Source organism: Lycium barbarum, chromosome 8, assembly GCF_019175385.1.
Source record: "Lycium barbarum isolate Lr01 chromosome 8, ASM1917538v2, whole genome shotgun sequence".
NCBI lineage: Eukaryota > Viridiplantae > Streptophyta > Magnoliopsida > Solanales > Solanaceae > Lycium > Lycium barbarum.
This window is the reverse complement of record NC_083344.1, coordinates 9,523,990-9,541,303: the sequence shown is the minus strand read 5'-3', so window position 1 is coordinate 9,541,303 and position 17,314 is coordinate 9,523,990. Positions and strand designations below refer to the sequence as shown.

The 17,314-nt window shown below is 39.5% G+C and overlaps 1 long non-coding RNA gene and 1 pseudogene across 1 annotated transcript; one reads left to right on the top strand and one right to left on the bottom strand.

Moving 5' to 3' along the window:
• Positions 1–1,604: 1,604 nt before the first annotated feature.
• Positions 1,605–2,595, top strand: LOC132607666 (probable sugar phosphate/phosphate translocator At4g32390; annotated as a pseudogene).
• Positions 2,596–9,582: 6,987 nt separating this feature from the next.
• Positions 9,583–12,463, bottom strand: LOC132605896 (uncharacterized). The gene is made up of 2 exons (XR_009569494.1): positions 11,218–12,463; positions 9,583–9,889 (listed from the first exon to the last, which is right to left on the bottom strand). It is a non-coding gene; the product is annotated as an uncharacterized LOC132605896 (long non-coding RNA).
• Positions 12,464–17,314: the final 4,851 nt, after the last annotated feature.

The window sequence follows — 17,314 nt, the reverse complement described above, 5'->3', positions numbered from 1 at the left end:
CTTTATATAATTTAATTATTTTTCTAATATGGTTGTACTTTTAAATCAATTAAATTTTTGAATTACTAAATCTTTCATAATCTAAATTATGTAAAAAATCCTAATTTTTAGGACTTTAAATCAACTAAGATTTTACCTCATATGAATAACTTTCTAATATATAGAAATAGTAATTTAATAAATTTCCTAATACTTAAGAACAGTCATTTAATTGTTTCCTTAATATTTAGGACTTAGGTCTAAAAACTCATATGATCTAATTGATTTCATTCAATTCTCTTCACTATCAACTCCATATAATTCATATGTATTCTTGTATTAATTGTTACCATTTTTTTAAGAAATAGAATTGTAGTTAAATACTATCACTGGATATATTGGTGGCAATCTCTATTTGTGGATTTTGGTGCTTGTCCTATTTGTAATTACGAAAAAAGAGATACAATTCCATTAGGATTAGAAAATCCCATCTTTTTCTAAAAGGATTCCTACAATAGAACTTTTGCTTTTTAGATTTTGCTCGATAGATTTTATTTTAAATAATTTACATTAGGTTAAAGTTGTATGGCTGATAGATATGCCACTAATTAATGCTCTGATTTTTTTAATTTTTTTTTTTAGAGATCTGGTTGATCAATCATGCCACAAATGCTATTTGCTAAATATTGCTTCGTATAACGAGATTAGTAAATTATGCCGATTAGTGCATTGCAACATAAATAGATGACTATTAGCAAAAGTCTGCAATCAAAAAAGTACAATATTACAAATCACATGTAAATACTTTCTATCGAACTGTAATTTTAAAGCTAATATTTGTCCTTTTTCATCTTATTGAAATCTTTATAATAGTGGATTTTCATGAATTATTTTCTTAATAATTTATCTTGGTTAAGGTATCAATAATTCATCTTATACTTAGTACAATGTTTTTGCTCTCTCCCCTATTCAACGTACTCATTCTATTTAACTGTTTTTTTTTTTTTGGGGATAATTTTGTTAAAATAGATCTTTTCATAAGTGTAAAGTCGCACTGAATAAATTCCAAGTCGACAAGTTTACATAATAAACTTCATATTTGATATATATGTGATTTTTTTTTTTATTTAGTTTGGTGCTCTTCAATTACGTTTTTCTATTTGCTAACAGAAGATAATTTTCTAACATGATTTGGTTTTGTTTTCTTTTTACTCCTTTATTTTGTAATGCTGAAAATATTTTAGTTTTATGTGATTTAACTTTATTTTTCAGTGAATTTAATTTTTTAGAAGTCTCTCGACTTTCTAAAGTTTAGATTATGTATGCTGTACATTTTTCCGGAATACGCAGAGCTTAAATATGATGAAAGTACATCTTTTAATTAGTTATATGGTTGGATGGAGTTCGAAAAAATGGTTCACAAAAATTGTTGTCTCACTTTATATTTTCCGTACATAAAAAATGATTTGTATGTTTTTCGTTAATTATGGTTGATAACATATTTTTCAATATCAAGATACATATTAAGGTTGAACCTAATAATTAGATTTTAAATATACCTAAGAATTTTTCTATTGAATTTTGGTAGATTAACACCGCCACAATATTATTTTGACCAATACACAATGGCTTTTTGTGAAGACTATTTGGAGTACGTTGTAAGGACCCCACCGCCTGGGTCGCCCAGGATCGGTGAGTAGACCCCTTGCGGGCCCCCTCCATGACATGTAGGGCTGGGCATAAAATACCGAAAATCGAATTACCGAACCGACTATTTCGGTATTTCGGTATTCGGGAATTCGAGAATTCGGTTCGGTATTCGGTACTGAACTATAAAATTTAGTATTTCGGGATCGGTATTCGGTATTTACAATTATACCGTTCGATAATTCGGTAAATACCGAATACCGAAATTAAGTCCAGTAGTGAGTAGTTCAGCCCAAATCCGAAATAAAGGCCCATTGTAAAAACATTTGAAGTGCAGTAGTCCAGCCCAAATCTCTCTTACAATGATCCACATGACCTTTTGTTCATCTTTAGGTTTCCTTCTTGTTCGTGTCTTCAAAGTTGTTGAGCCTGTTTCTTTATCTCGTAACGTCCACCTCACTTGTATACTCCCTATTGGTGCTCTTTATTCTGTTTCCCTTTGGCTTTCAAACTCTGCTTATATCTATCTTTTTGTTTCCTTTATTCAAATGTTGAAAGCCCTTATGAGTTATGCATGTTGTTGTTTATACTATTGGGATCTTGTTTAAAAGGGATAGTTTCAAGAACTCAACTATGGGGAATATGCTTGCTATTTCAGTTGGTGTTGTTATTGCTGCGTCTGGTGAAGCAAAGTATGATTCTTGGGGTGTTTTACTTCAGTTACTTGCTGTTTTGTTTGAGGCTACTAGGCTTGTTATGATCCAGATCTTGTTGACTTCGAAGGGTATTAGCTTAAATCCAATTACTTCTTTGTATTATGTTGCTCCTAGTTGCTTGGTTTTCTTGTTAATTCCTTGGATTTTTGTGAAGCTTCCAGTATTGAGAGAGAACTCGAGTTTTCAGTTTGATTTCGTTTTTGGGAAATTAAACGGGTTGAAAATGGGTTTAATTTACATTTTCATAATGTAGGAAAAACTAAGAGTCGCCGTTCTGGTTTCACAAGCTGCACTTAGCTTTATTCAAGGTACGTAATTGTGCATTTTAGTGAAACCAGCTTCCTTTCATCCTATAATCGATATGCATACTTATATAAGAGAGGAAAATCTTGAGTATTTATGAGCAAAAAAATAATATTACCAAATACCGTACCGAACCGAAATTTAATTTACCGATTCCCGAATTACCGAACCGAAGTTTGAAAGTTCGGTATTTGGTATATACTTTCAATTACCGAATACCGAATTACCGAACCCGAACTTTAAAAATACCGAACCGAATACCGAACGCCCAGCCCTAATGACATGCATGCATGTCATGGAGGGGGCCCGCAAGGGGTCTACTCACCGGTCCTGGGCGACCCAGGCGCTGGGGTCCTTACAAAAAAAGCGACTTGTGCTTGAGGATCCGCAGGTGTAACCCATGCATGCTGCGGGTTGCCCTCCATGACTTGCTCATGTACACTGCATTATTGTAGGCAGGAAATCACACCAGTTCGCTGCGTGCTGCAGCACTTCGAACCCGTGACCTCAAGCTCTTTGTCCCCCGAAGGAGCGCCTCTTACCAATTGAGCTGCATTTTGTAAGGACCCCACCGCCTGGGTCGCCCAGGACCGGTGAGTAGACCCCTTGCGAGCCCCCTCCATGACATGCATGCTTGATATACTCAGGTATTGTATGGACAGGAAATCACACCAGTTCGCTGCGCCCTGCAGAGCTTCGAACCCGTGACCTCAAGCCTTTTGTTCTCCCAAAGGAGACGACTCTCACCAATTGAGCTGCAGCTCAACTGGTAAAGGCGACTCCCTTCGGGGTAGTATAAAGGAGCCAGGGGACGCGGGATCGATACCCAGTGGGCGCTGCAGCGCTGGTTAAACACTGGAATATGTACGATCACTGAGAGACTTGGTAGAGACAATATCTGAGTAGGGAGGTAGTACCCTGTGGGGGCACCGTCGCCAAAAAGACGCCTTTTGTGACGACCACCCTCAGGGGACCCACTCCAGGTATTGTCCGTACTCAGTCGCTCAGTATTCGACCATTTATACCCTTGTTTAACCAGGTCATGCAGACCCCAAGGGAGGCTCGAACCCGCATCCCCAAGCACCTTTGTTCCCCCGAAGAGGACGTCTCTTACCAATTGAGCTGCAGCTCAATTGGTGAGAGTCGTCTCCTTTGGGAGAACAAAAGGCTTGAGGTCACGGGTTCGAAGCTCTGCAGGGCGCAGCGAACTGGTGTGATTTCCTGTCCATACAATACCTGAGTATGTCAAGCATGCATGTCATGGAGGGGGCCCGCAAGGGGTCTACTCACCGGTCCTGGGCGACCCAGGCGGTGGGGTCCTTACAAAAAAGGCGACTTTTTGTCGAGAATCCGAAGGTGTTACCCATACATGCAACGGGTTGCCCTCTCATAACATGACATGCCTTGCGCATGGACTACTTGGTAATTGTAGGCAGGAAATCACACCAGTTCGCTACGCGCTGTAGCGCTTCGAACCCGTGACCTCAAGCTCTTTGTCCCCCGAAGGAGCGCCTCTTACCAATTGAGCTGCAGCTCAACTGGTGAGAGTCGTCTCCTTTGGGAGAACAAAAGGGGGGAGGTCACGGGTTCGATACCAGCCGCTGCAGCGTATATCGAATTGTCTGTTGGCACCTGCCCATACAATACCTGAGTATGTCATGTCATGTCATGTATGCATGTATGTTCATGGGGCGCAAGGGCCTAGGGGTCATCACATCGCAAGGGGTGTGGGTCCTCACAAAAAAGGCGACTTGTGTTTGAGGATCCGCAGGTGTAACCCATGCATGCTGCCGGTTGCCCTCCATGACTTGCTCATGTACACTGCATTATTGTAGGCACGAAATCACACCAGTTCGCTGCGTGCTGCAGCACTTCGAACCCGTGACCTCAAGCTCTTTGTCCCTCGAAGGAGCGCCTCTTACCAGTTGAGCTGCAGCTCAATTGGTAAGAGGCGCTCCTTCGGGGGACAAAAGGCTTGAGGTCACGGGTTCGAGGCGCTGCAGCGTGCTATCTCGAATTGTCTGTGATTTCACTGCCACAATTACTCAGTAGTCCTCACAGTTGCATGTATGGGTAACACCTTCTGTGGGTCATGTATGTATGCATGTCATGTATGTATGAGAGGGCAACCCGTTGCATGTATGGGTAACACCTTCGGATCCTCGACAAAAAGTCGCCTTTTTTGTAAGGACCCCACCGCCTGGGTCGCCCAGGACCGGTGAGTAGACCCCTTGCGGGCCCCCTCCATGACATGCATGCTTGACATACTCAGGTATTGTATGGACAGGAAATCACACCAGTTCGCTGCGTGCTGCAGCACTTCGAACCCGTGACCTCAAGCTCTTTGTCCCCCGAAGGAGCGCCTCTTACCAATTGAGTTGCAGCTCAATTGGTGAGAGTCGTCTCCTTTGGGAGAACAAAAGGCTTGAGGTCACGGGTTCGAAGCTCTGCAGGGCGCAGCGAACTGGTGTGATTTCCTGTCCATACAATACCTGAGTATGTCAAACATGCATGTCATGGAGGGGGCCGACAAGGGGTCTACTCACCGGTCCTGGGCGACCCAGGCGGTGGGGTCCTTACATACGTGAATATGGATTTTTATAATTATTTAAGATGAGCTACTCAGCATATACAAAGCACGAAGAAACTTGCAAACATAAAGCTTGAAAAATTTATCCGTTCTTAGTTTGAAATTAAGAGTTGATCTTCTTATTCATTCACTGTAAGTAAATTATTATTCCTTCATTTTTTATTGTTAATTTTTACTTTGTATAATTGATAAGAGTACAATTAGAGGTCCACGTCGTTTATAAACCAACCCAATTTTAAATCCCAAATTAATAAAAAATCCGACCCATACACCCGACCCACCCTCAACCATAATCTAGTTGGAGGCCACGTGTAATATCTGGTATTTTAAAACCAGCATTAATGAAAAATGGCATGGATGAGCCATTTGGTAAAGGAGATGACATAAATGAACTAAACTATTGACGAATGGCATAAATGAACCATTTTCAATAGTTCGATGGCATATTTGATCCTAATAACGAGCCATAACTCAACCCACAATACATAATCCAAACTTCGATCCTTTTTTCCTTTTTGCTTTAAGAAAAATGGTGACTAAAATATTTTTCTTAAATTTTTAACTTACATTCTTCAAACATTTACATAATTTTCAATCTCCAAATTAATTATGTTTATTTGAGTTGAGTTGCATTTTGTTTCACGAGTACACTATTTTGACCTATTTGATCAAATCTTTTGACCAAATAGTTTAATGTATCATTTTGGATTCAACAAGTGAGTCATAACCTAATTCGTTTAAATTCGAGCTAATTACTGGGGGGGGGGAGAGTTAACTTTGCCGCCAATACATGAAACCAATAATAAATAATTTTGATTCATCATAGTTTTAAGATATCCGAAATTTGAAATGACTGATTGTTACACCTCGGATTTTTGCACGTTAAAGTCGCATCATGCATGAGTTAGTCGACGTAAGTTCAAAAGAAATTATGTCAGGGGCGGACCCACTAGCAAATTTTGGGTGCTCAGCACCCATTGAACTCAGTCACGGAGTGTATAGCTGTATAGAAAATATAAAGGAAACATATATAAATAGTTAATAGAGCACCCATGAAGTGATAATTTTACTTCTCTATTATTATCAAGCACCCCCGAACTCAAAATCCTGGGTCCACCACTGAATTATGTTGAGGATAAAAGGGATTGATTTTATTAATAAAAATGGTTACAAGAGTCTATAAATAATATTAGTAAGTGGTGGAAGATTTGGAGGGTGAATGAATCAAAAAAACATAAGTTTCGTCAAAAGTCGGCAAGTTGGGAATACGATAACTTGTACTTTTTGGTGAGATTAGGAGTGCTCCGTATGCTAAGAAAGTAATGATATGAAGTATTTGAATTGTATAATGGTCTCTTGTTAAGTTTGGAAGTCAAACGAGTTGTAATACGAAAGTCGACAAAAGGCGTCGCAAGTTAAGTTTGTAAATTTCACTGAAATTTGGGTCAGATGTCTCGGACCTTTTCTCTCAATATACTTGAAGTTACGGGTTGATCCACTTATCAAATCGAAGGTCTATGAGTCTAGTTTCCAGCGGATTTTACCGTTCATCAATACGACATCGGAGTAGAGAGATATTCGCATTTCCGTCCACGGATATAAACTGTCACGGGACAGAAAAGCCCAAGGTCGGTGGCAACATAACTTTACTTATATAAAAACACCCCAAATTAGATTGGAACCTCATTTCTCTTCAAAGAACAAACCCTAAACACTCCCTATACTCTCTCAAACATTTCTCCATCAATCATAAGCAAATTCAAAGGCTAATCAAGTAACTTTAACGTAAGGAATCACGTGATAATCGTAGAATCGTCGTTTCTTCGTTGTTTCGCTTTTCAAAAGAAATCTTCAACTTGAAGAAATCTCTGTTTTGGATTTATTCTGGGAATCTAAGGTATGTTTTATCCTCTTAATCATCTCCTTATGATTCTCAAAGTATTTAATCTAAGAAATTTGGAGGAAATCCCATGCATATGAACCATATGAACTAGTATGGATGAAATTGATTGGTTGAGCTGATTTATGTGGTTTAAATGTATTTTCTTGGAGCTGTGAAGGTATGGATGGATTGATAAGAAAGAGTAGGAGTAAAGGAGAAGAAAGATGGTAATCTTGAATGAAGAAATTGAACTACAAATGGCCCTACGAACTTACATCCGCAAGTTGTTCGACGAAATGGCTCATTGAGTATTTCTATAAGCTATGAACTTGGAATTGATCCCATATTGGTCGTATGATGTAGGAAATCATTCGTAAGACGTTCGAGGACTCGGGAAAATGTATATAACTCCATCGATGAGGTATGTAGGGCTTTCTATTCTCTTTGTGGCATAACTAGATTTCAAATGACCTTTCATTGAAAAGTTGTTCCGCTAACTTGGATCGATCGCGTTCCATGATAATTGAGCTAACACATACTCATCTATGACCTGTACCAAATTATGGTCCACATCTCCTTTTGGCTATTGATTAAAAGACTTTTCGTTCAACTTGTGTCGATTATGCCCAAAATGGTTAAGCTTACCCTTTTCTCATGAATAACTTGTATTGAAGTACCTTTCACATTTCGTATCCCTCTTGTTTATCGAATGAAGAATGATATTAGTTATGGTAATCTTCACATCAAAGTTGAGCTGATTGTACTTCCTTTAATTGAGTTAATCCTTATCTTCTTGTCTATTGCTCCAAGGTGACGAACCTCTCGTTAGCACACTCTTTCCGATAAAAGGTGTGTCGATCATATTTCATAAGAGTTTGGCTAACTTTGGCTTCGTGAATAATTCATAACAAAATGTTTTCTTGTACTTTTACTTCTTTGGCCTAATGATCAAATAATGATAAACGTAGCGACAATAATGATAGTCGGAGGATAACGACGATAGGTCACCCCGACTCTTTCCATGATATTTCTTCTGAGGTCAGTCTTTCATTGCACTTATATATACGTATTTATCTTCATTACCGAGCCGCGCTATAGTTGGCCGGGTAGGCACTTATATGTGCACCTAGATGTATTTCTTTCTTTACCGAGCCGTGTTGTAGGCACGTAGCTGTGCATTGCCACTGATATTTTGGGGCAGAGATGATGTTATGATGATGAGCTCACCCCACAGAGAGATTTATTATTGTTATATGATATGATATATGCCTCCACAGTGAGGAATGATTTTACGGGCATACATTTACATTTATGTCATGATTATGGTCGCCCTAGTGGCCTCGTTCAGAGTTTCAGGTCGTCTCTACATCTTTTCCCAAGTTATTTGTATCTCTTATGCTTATGTTTATGCTTACTCCCTTACATACTCAGTACATCTTTTGTACTGACGCATTTTGTGCGCTGTGATCATGCCCACAGGTACGGTAGACGGATTGTTGTACCTTTCTCAGTAAGATACCAAAGTTCAGAAGGGATGTTCACACTCCATTCTCCGGAGTTGCTGGTCAAAGTCATTAAATAGGATTCATGCATATATATATATATATATATATATATATATATATATATATATATATATATATATATATATATATATATATATATATATATATAGAGAGAGAGAGAGAGAGAGAGAGAGAGAGAGAGAGAGTATGGCTATGGGTACGTCAGGGCCACTGTCCCGGCCAGTTGATTGATGCATATTATTGCTCTTAGAGGCTTATAGACTATCAGCCAGTGTACAGGTATTTTGTTTGGCCTTGCCAGCCTTCTGACTAGTTGTCTTTCTTGGTTGTGGCATTGTTGGCCCTTGTAATGCATATATGTGTTGTTAAGCCTTTTCTGCTTACAGGTTGTTATGATATGCTTCTTACTATTGTTATTCAACGGCCTCGCCGGCCTATGATTCACGCTACAGAGTTTAAATATCACAGTTGGTTCGCTCGGCCCTTCGGGTGCCGAGTGCCGGCCACACCCCCAAGGTTGGGGTGTGACACTGATGTCTTAGTTGACCTTGATTCGACATCAGAAGTATATTAATATTTCCCTAATAACTGAATACTTTTGTCAATAAATATTACCCATTCATATGTCTTTCTCTTATCAAAAGAAAAGAAAACAGAAATAAGGATTTCCAAAGCAAGCCACCCTAAGAGAAATACATGAATTCCAACGACCTTTGGTAAATCCAAAGAGAATTTTTCTATACGTTCATCACAAATTATTTCTAGATCCCAAAGACTCAAAATGAATAAGAATGGAAATTTCAATTTAAGTTTTAAATTAGTTTATATTTTAACTTTTTATCGACTCCTCAATATCTCTCACAGCTGACCAGTCACTTTACCATGCATGAATAGTTGTCTATTGTTTTCTGCATTGTGCTTGCTGACACAGGAAACACCTTGAGCTTAACTGGAAGAATATGTTATTGTTAATCCCTTAAAACAAGATGAAACACTGTTTATTTTGTTTAAACAAACGACCATATTAAACAACTACTAGTTATAAACTCCAAAAACTGGAAAAGAAGTGCAGTAGATCCAAGCATGTCGATATTTACAAGATTAAAGGCATGAACCATTTGTCTTATCGTCATCATCTAATAACCTCCTTGTATGTTGGTATTTAAATAGTTCAGTTCATCCCAACGCTCACTTGCAACATCTCCAACATACACCATCCCTATCATACCGTTCTGGTCAATGGTATCTGGCAAGTGATACGGCATATCAGAATAATAGAAAGACAAAATTGAAAGAAAGCTTTGAAGCGTGAAATCGTTATCCTTAAATAAATAGTGGATGTGTACTATTTAGGAGAATACAAAAAATTTGTAAGGGATACGATAAAGCGAAAACATTTACTGCAAATCGATAAGCCACTTTCAATGAAGGTGTAATTTATAGAGGTTGAAAAAGGCTAGTCAGAAAAGATTATCTTATTTAAAATGAACAGGTATTTCAGTTATATTTGAAAACTAAAATCCAAATTTAAGTTTAAATGAAACTGAAAAATTTATTTGAAGGTTCGACTCAACTGGCCAATAACAAGTCTAAGTCATCACATGTATTTATTAAATGACCTGGACTTGGAGCGGAAGCCTCAGGATACATGAGGAAGAATTGATGTGGAAGCAACTGATCGGAGAAAAATATGGGACGGAAAACTTCTAGATCACAAAGGGTCCTAACAATTCTTATGGAGCAAATTCCCAGAGCACATTCACATTAGACAAGGATATGGTAAGAAAATCCTATTCGGGCAAGAAGGATGGATATGGAGCAGACAACTCACGGAGCTCCCAGGATTTTTAGCTTTACAACTAATCATCGTGCAACAGCAGAAGTGAATCAAAGCATACCATTTAAAAGAACGAAATGAGCTAATTTTTGCAATTGATAGAAGGATGTCAAGGGCTGCAAGTAGAACTAGACAAGTCCGAATGGAATGAACTGAGTTCCGGCATTTTCCCGGTAAAATCAGGTTACAAGTTGTTCTCCCAAAGTAGTTAGCAACATCATATATGGTCTAGGAAATTGATATAAAGAAACAAAACCCCTAACAAGGTTAAATGCTTCACATGGCTGGTGGGAAAAGAGACATGTTTGACTCAACACAGTTTATAAAGAAGAGGAATGATAATTTGCGACAGGTGTATCCTCTATAAAGATGGTTACAAAGTTTACAGCTCAGATTTGGCACACGTTTTTTAATTTAGTTTGAACTAAAATAGGGCATCTCGTGAACTCTGACAGAACTGTTGCTGAGTTGGAAAAGGGTTGGACATCAAATAACCGCAGAACACAATACCAGCAAAGTTGTGGATGGTCTGGAAGGAAAGGTAAAAATGAGAATATCTGTAATTTAAAATATAGATGTATATCGCTTTTTAGATTTGTGGTGTAATATTGAAAATGTACAGGAAGCTGAAAGGATGATAGACTACGTTGCGAAGTATTTTAGCTTATATTCTTATGTTTGAAGCAAATAGACTAAAAAAGTCTAAGAGGTTTGAGAAATGAAGCAAAAAATAGCACCTGTCATCAATTGCATCACTTTCAGTAATTAGTTTCTGGTGCGACCGTGATGAGCTTGCTCTGCAACCCACACAAACAAATTTGACATCATTGTAATAAAATGTCTCACAATCTAACTACAGAGCAAGCTACTACAATAACATTTCGATAATCTTTTATGAAGAGAAGAGCCTTTAAATTACCTCTTCTGTCATAATGTCCCCAACTTTTGTTCAAGAGAGTTAATGAGACAGAGCAGGAGAGAAGAGGGGGGGAAAGAAAGAGAAGAAGTGCGAATATCATTTGACAGTAAATTAGATATGTCTAACTATGACCAACTATTTGTGTCGGCATCTAGCAAATCTTCTTGCAAATACATAGAAAATACAACAACAACATACCTAGTGAAACCCCACAAAGTGGGTCTGGGGAGGGTAGAGTGTACGCAAACCGTACCTCTACCTTGGGAGGTAGAGAGGTTTTTCCGGCAGACCCTCCGCATAAGGACAATCAATTCAAATCAGTATGAAAAAGGATATAACGAAAAACGAATGGCAACATACTATAAAAGCATGATAGAGCAGTAACAATCACAAAGTAATACGATAGTCAAAGAACAAGAAACAACAAATAGTAGCAGAATAGGGCAAGAAACTACAAGAGACTAGCCGGTAGAAAATGGATATTCAAAACCTTGTGAATTGTCATAGCTCCCCCTTGCACCTGAGTTTGAGTCTGAACCTGTGGAGCCTTAAGGCTTTAATTCATGGTCCATATTGATGTTAATCTTGTATAATTTTTGAAAGGTATCGGCTTATTGTATATATGCATATTGTTCTTTCTAAAAAAATATTAGACACATGCATATTTAAAGATCTCTTTCTTGGAGCTCTGTCGAATTCTGCAAAAAAATTTGAGGTAGATACATCTCTGCTGCTATTAATATTTCCTATAAAAGACTCCGTCCATTCCGTTTGATATTGATTGAGTACTAAGTTTAAATATCAGTTTGACTTTATGTACAGAAGGGTACTGAAGTAGTAGTTGCAAAGATAGTTTGATAGTGAGAATATCAGTTAAAACTTTTAAGGGTGTGTTCAATACGGAGAAATTTTTCTATGTTTGGTTGGTCAACATTTCCTCTAAGAAAAACAATTTCCTTAAAAGTCAGAAAATTACTTCCCTTATAATATTAGAGAAAACAAGTTTCATAAACGGCCTTTCATGTTGATTATCTCCCCCCACCCCTAATCTCACCCCCATTTCCTCCTTGCCCTACCCCACTGCTACCCTACCCCCACCAATCCCACTTCCACCCTTGTAGTGTTTGCCTAAATTATTTAAATGCTCTTCAGACAACTTTTTCTGTTTACTCATCAAACACCAGAAAATGAGTAAGCAACCTACTTACTTTCGAGGAAAACATTTCCCTTCGTACCAAACACATCCTAAAATTTAAATATTTTCTCGACTTTTCTTGGAAGTTTTATAGAAATAGAATGGGGTCAAACATTTTGACACTTACCAAAACAAGACCAGTGTCATATTAATTCGGATGGAAAGTATAAACAATGATCGCACCATTTTACTCTTTCCATGCAAGATTTGGTATGTACTATCAAAGACCCCAGCTGAGAAGGCTGCTTGGGAATTCTGTAAACAAAACAATGTTGATCTCGTTACACTACTCCCCTCTTTCATCATTGGGCCAAGTTTGCCTCCAGATTTGTGTTCAACAGCAAATGATGTTCTTGGTTTTGCTTAAAGGACAGACAGATAAGTTTGAATTCCATGGAAGAATGGGTTATGTTAATATAGTTGATGTAGCACTCTCTCATATGTTAGGATTTGAATCCCAAATCCAACCTTTATAAGCAGGTTCCCAGGAAAGATTGGAGGGTCACAGCTGGACCACTTAAATACCAACCTCCTTAGACAGAACCTACTTACGCCGTGATGTAAGCGAAGAATAAATAGCACACACAGATTTATAGTGGTTCACCCTCAATGTGAGAGCTACGTCTACGTTGCTGCTGCAGATCTTATTAAAGAAGAAATATTACAAGTGTTTACAACACTCAACCTCACAACCCCAATCCCAATTACACTCAAGAATTTTACCACAGAAAATTCTCTCAAAGACCTTCTCTTACTTAGGCCTTTCACTAAGAGTATTTCTCTTAGATTTTTCTCTCTCTTTGGGATGTGTTGTCTTCTTCTATTTGGTGTGTTTTTCAAATGAACCATAAGCTACCTATTTATAGGAATGAATTTCCTATGATGAGGTAAGCGCTTACATCACGACTATCATGAGGTAAGCGCTTACATTACGACTATGTGAACAAAAGAATTGACTTGTTTGGCTAATTCCACACCCAACAAATCTCCCACTTGAAGACTAATTTTAATTTGTCTTCACACTTTGATCGATGCAGCAGCTCTTTCCTAGTTTCATACTTCGTGCAGGCCAACTGAAGTTGAGCATAGCTTCAGTTTGTCTATCGTCACTGCCTTTGTCAGCATGTCTGCTGGATTCTGACTCCCTGCGATCTTCTCAAGCACCAGCGCTCCATCTTCCAAAGCTGATCTAATGAAATGGTACCGGAGTTGTATGTGCTTCGTTCGAGCATGGTAAACCGGGTTCTTTGCCAAATGAATGGCACTTTGGCTATCACAATATAGCACACTTCCCTCGTGGTCCTGATCCAATTCCCGCAGAAAAGATTGTAGCCACATCATTTCCTTTGTGGCCTCCGTCACAGCAACGTACTCAGCCTCACAACTAGAGAGAGCTACTATCTTTTGCAACTTGGAAACCCAAGAGATTGCAGTACCTCCGAAGGTGTAAACATACCCGGATGTGCTCTTTCTGCTATCAATATCACCACCGTTGTCAGCATCAACATACCCTTGCAATCCTGTTTTTGATTTTCGAAAATACAGAGCTGAACTCGAGCTGCCTTTCAGATATCTGAATATCCACTTCACAGCCTCCCAGTGTTGCTTTCCCGGATTGCTCATAAATCGGCTGACAACTCCCACTGCATGTGCAATGTCTGGCCTTGTACATATCATTGCATACATAAGACTACCGATTGCAGATGCATAAGGTATCTTGTCCATCTGCTTCTTCTCATCCTCGGTTGTCGGCGACTGATGCTTTGACAACCGAAAGTGTCCAGCCAAGGGAGTGCTGACTGGCTTGGCATCATGCATGTTAAACCTTTTGATAACTTTCCTCACATATTCTTCTTGTGAGAGTTTGATGCCCTCCTTGCTTCGGTCGATTCTCATCCCAAGGATTTGCTTTGCAGCTCCCAAACTCTTCATTGCAAACTCTTCCGATAACCCTTTTTTCAACCGATCAATCTCCTGTAGGTTTGCTCCTACGATTAGCATGTCGTCGACATAGAGTAGCAGTATCATGTACGAGTCTTCAAAATTTTTGAAGTAACAGCAGTGATCTGCCTCGCACCTTGAAAAATCAGCTTTCTTCATAAAGCTGTCAAACTTTAAATACCACTGTCTTGGAGCCTGTTTTAGTCCGTACAGACTCTTTTGAAGTTTGCACACCAGATTCTCCTTTCCTTTGATTTTGAATCCCTCCGGCTGTCGCATGTAAATTTCCTCGTCTAGATCACCGTGAAGAAATGCAGTTTTCACGTCCATCTGTTGCAGATGTAGATTTTCCTTTGCTACCAGTCCAAGAACAGTTCTGATAGTCACCATCTTGACTACGGGAGAGAAGATCTCCGTATAGTCGATGCCTTCTTTCTGTTGAAATCCCTTTGCAACCAGCCTTGCTTTATAACGCTTGCTTCCATTGGGTTCTTCCTTTATTCGATAAACCCATTTGTTTTGCAATGCCTTCTTATCCTTTGGCAACTCGGCTAACTCCCATGTATGATTTGCCGATAGTGAATCCATCTCATCCTTCATTGCCAGTTCCCACTTAGTCGATTCATCGACTTGCATTGCTTCTTCATAACATTCCGGCTCCCCTCTGTCAGTGAGTAGAATGTAGTTGAGGGATGGAGAGTACCTGTGAAGCGGCTTCCTGATCCTGGATGATCTACGCAGTTCTGTGATTGGCGTCTGTTTATTTGTTTCAGAATCAGCATTTTCATCAGCACCTTCTCGGATTGTTTGTTCCTCTGCCTCGGTTGTACCTGGCTGCGGCTCAGGTGTCGGAAAGTCCCTCAAATCGACCATTTCCGATTCCTTGTCCTGACATTCTGAATTCTTTTGCAGCTTGTCTTTGTACAGTACCTCTTCGTTGAAGACAACATTCCTGCTTCGGATGATCTTCCGATTTTGTTCATCCCAAAATCGGTACCCAAGCTCGGTGTCACCATAGCCAATAAAGTAACACTTCTTTGATTTTGGATCAAGCTTGCTTCTAGCCGTATCATCATTATGAACATATGATAAGCAACCGAACACTTTCAGAAATGAAAGATTTACCTTCTTGCCACTCCAGACTTCTTCTGGAATTCTGAAATCCAAGGGAACTGACGGTCCTCGGTTAATTAAGAAGGCCGCGGTATTGACTGCATCTGCCCAGAATGTCTTGGGCAGTCCAGAGTGTATTCTCATACTCCGAGCACGCTCGTTCAACGTTCGGTTCATTCTTTCGGCTACTCCATTCTGTTGCGGCGTTCCAGGAATAGTCTTCATCATCTTGATCCCATTATCGGCACAGTACCGTTTGAAATCACCATCAGTGTATTCTCCGCCGTTGTCGGACCTCAAACACTTCAACTTGAGGTTTGTTTCATTCTCGACCATGGCTTTCCATCTTTTGAATACAGTAAACACATCGGATTTATTTTTCATAAAATAAACCCATACCTTCCTGGTTGAATCATCAATGAAGGTCACGTAGTAGTGTGATCCTCCAAGGGAGGGTACAGTGGTAGGTCCCCACACGTCTGTGTGCACCAATTCCAGCTTTTCGACCTTCAACTCTCTACCTGCACTTGAGAAGCTTACTCGCTTTTGTTTTCCGAGAATGCAGCTCTCACACGTATGAAGGTCCACCATTTTCAGCTCCGGAATTAAGCCATTTGTCACCAACAGCTTCATCCCCTTCTGGCTGATATGCCCAAGCCGACAATGCCACAAATCTGTCTTCTTTGTGTTGTCAACCATAGCAACAATATCACGACAGCTATCCGTCATGTAGAGTGTCAATCTTCTTTCCTCGGCCAACTACCATAGCACCTTTCGCCACCTTCCAAGACCCATTACCAAAGTTGAGATCATATCCCTCATCATCAAACTGACCTACTGAAATCAGGTTTCGCATCCGCTTTGGAACATGTCTAACTTTTGTAATCTTCCACGAGGATCCATTTGACATCTTCAAATTAATGTCTCTCGTGCCAACAACGTCTAGCGGCTCTCCATCGGCTAAATAAACTTTGCTGAGATTCCCAGCCACGTAGTTTGTCATTATATCATGATGTGGGGTGGTATGAAAGGACGCTCCTAAGTCAAGCACCCAAGAGTCTATCGGGCTGTCAACCGATAGCAACAACGCATCGCCAATGTCTTCCGTAGCAGCGTTGATTCCAGCCCCCTTGTTGTCCTCCTTCTTTGGCGCCCTGCAGATTTTCTTGAAGTGACCTGGTTTTCCACAGTTCCAACACTCAAATGTTCGTCCTGGTCTGGATTGACCCCTGCCATTTCTTGACTTCGATCTGCCCCTATTTCGGTTGTAGTTTCTGTCAAAATTTCTGCTTCTGTTTTCAACATTAAAAGCAGAACTCGTCGATGCCTCTCCAGAATCTGTCCTGCGCACCTCCTCAACAAGGATACGATCCCTAACATCGTTGAACTTTAGTTTGTCACTACCGACAGAATTACTAACCGCTGCTCTCATTGGCTCCCAGCTATTTGGTAGGGATGCCAACAAAATTAGAGCTTGCACTTCATCATCGAAATCAATTTTTACCGATGACAATTGATTTACAATGGTATTGAATTCATTTACGTGTGCAGCAACATGAGCATTTTCCATCATCTTTAGATGAAATAGTTTCTTCATGAGAAATACCTTATTATTTGCCGAAGGTATCTCATACATGTCAGACAATACCTTCATCATATCTGCGGT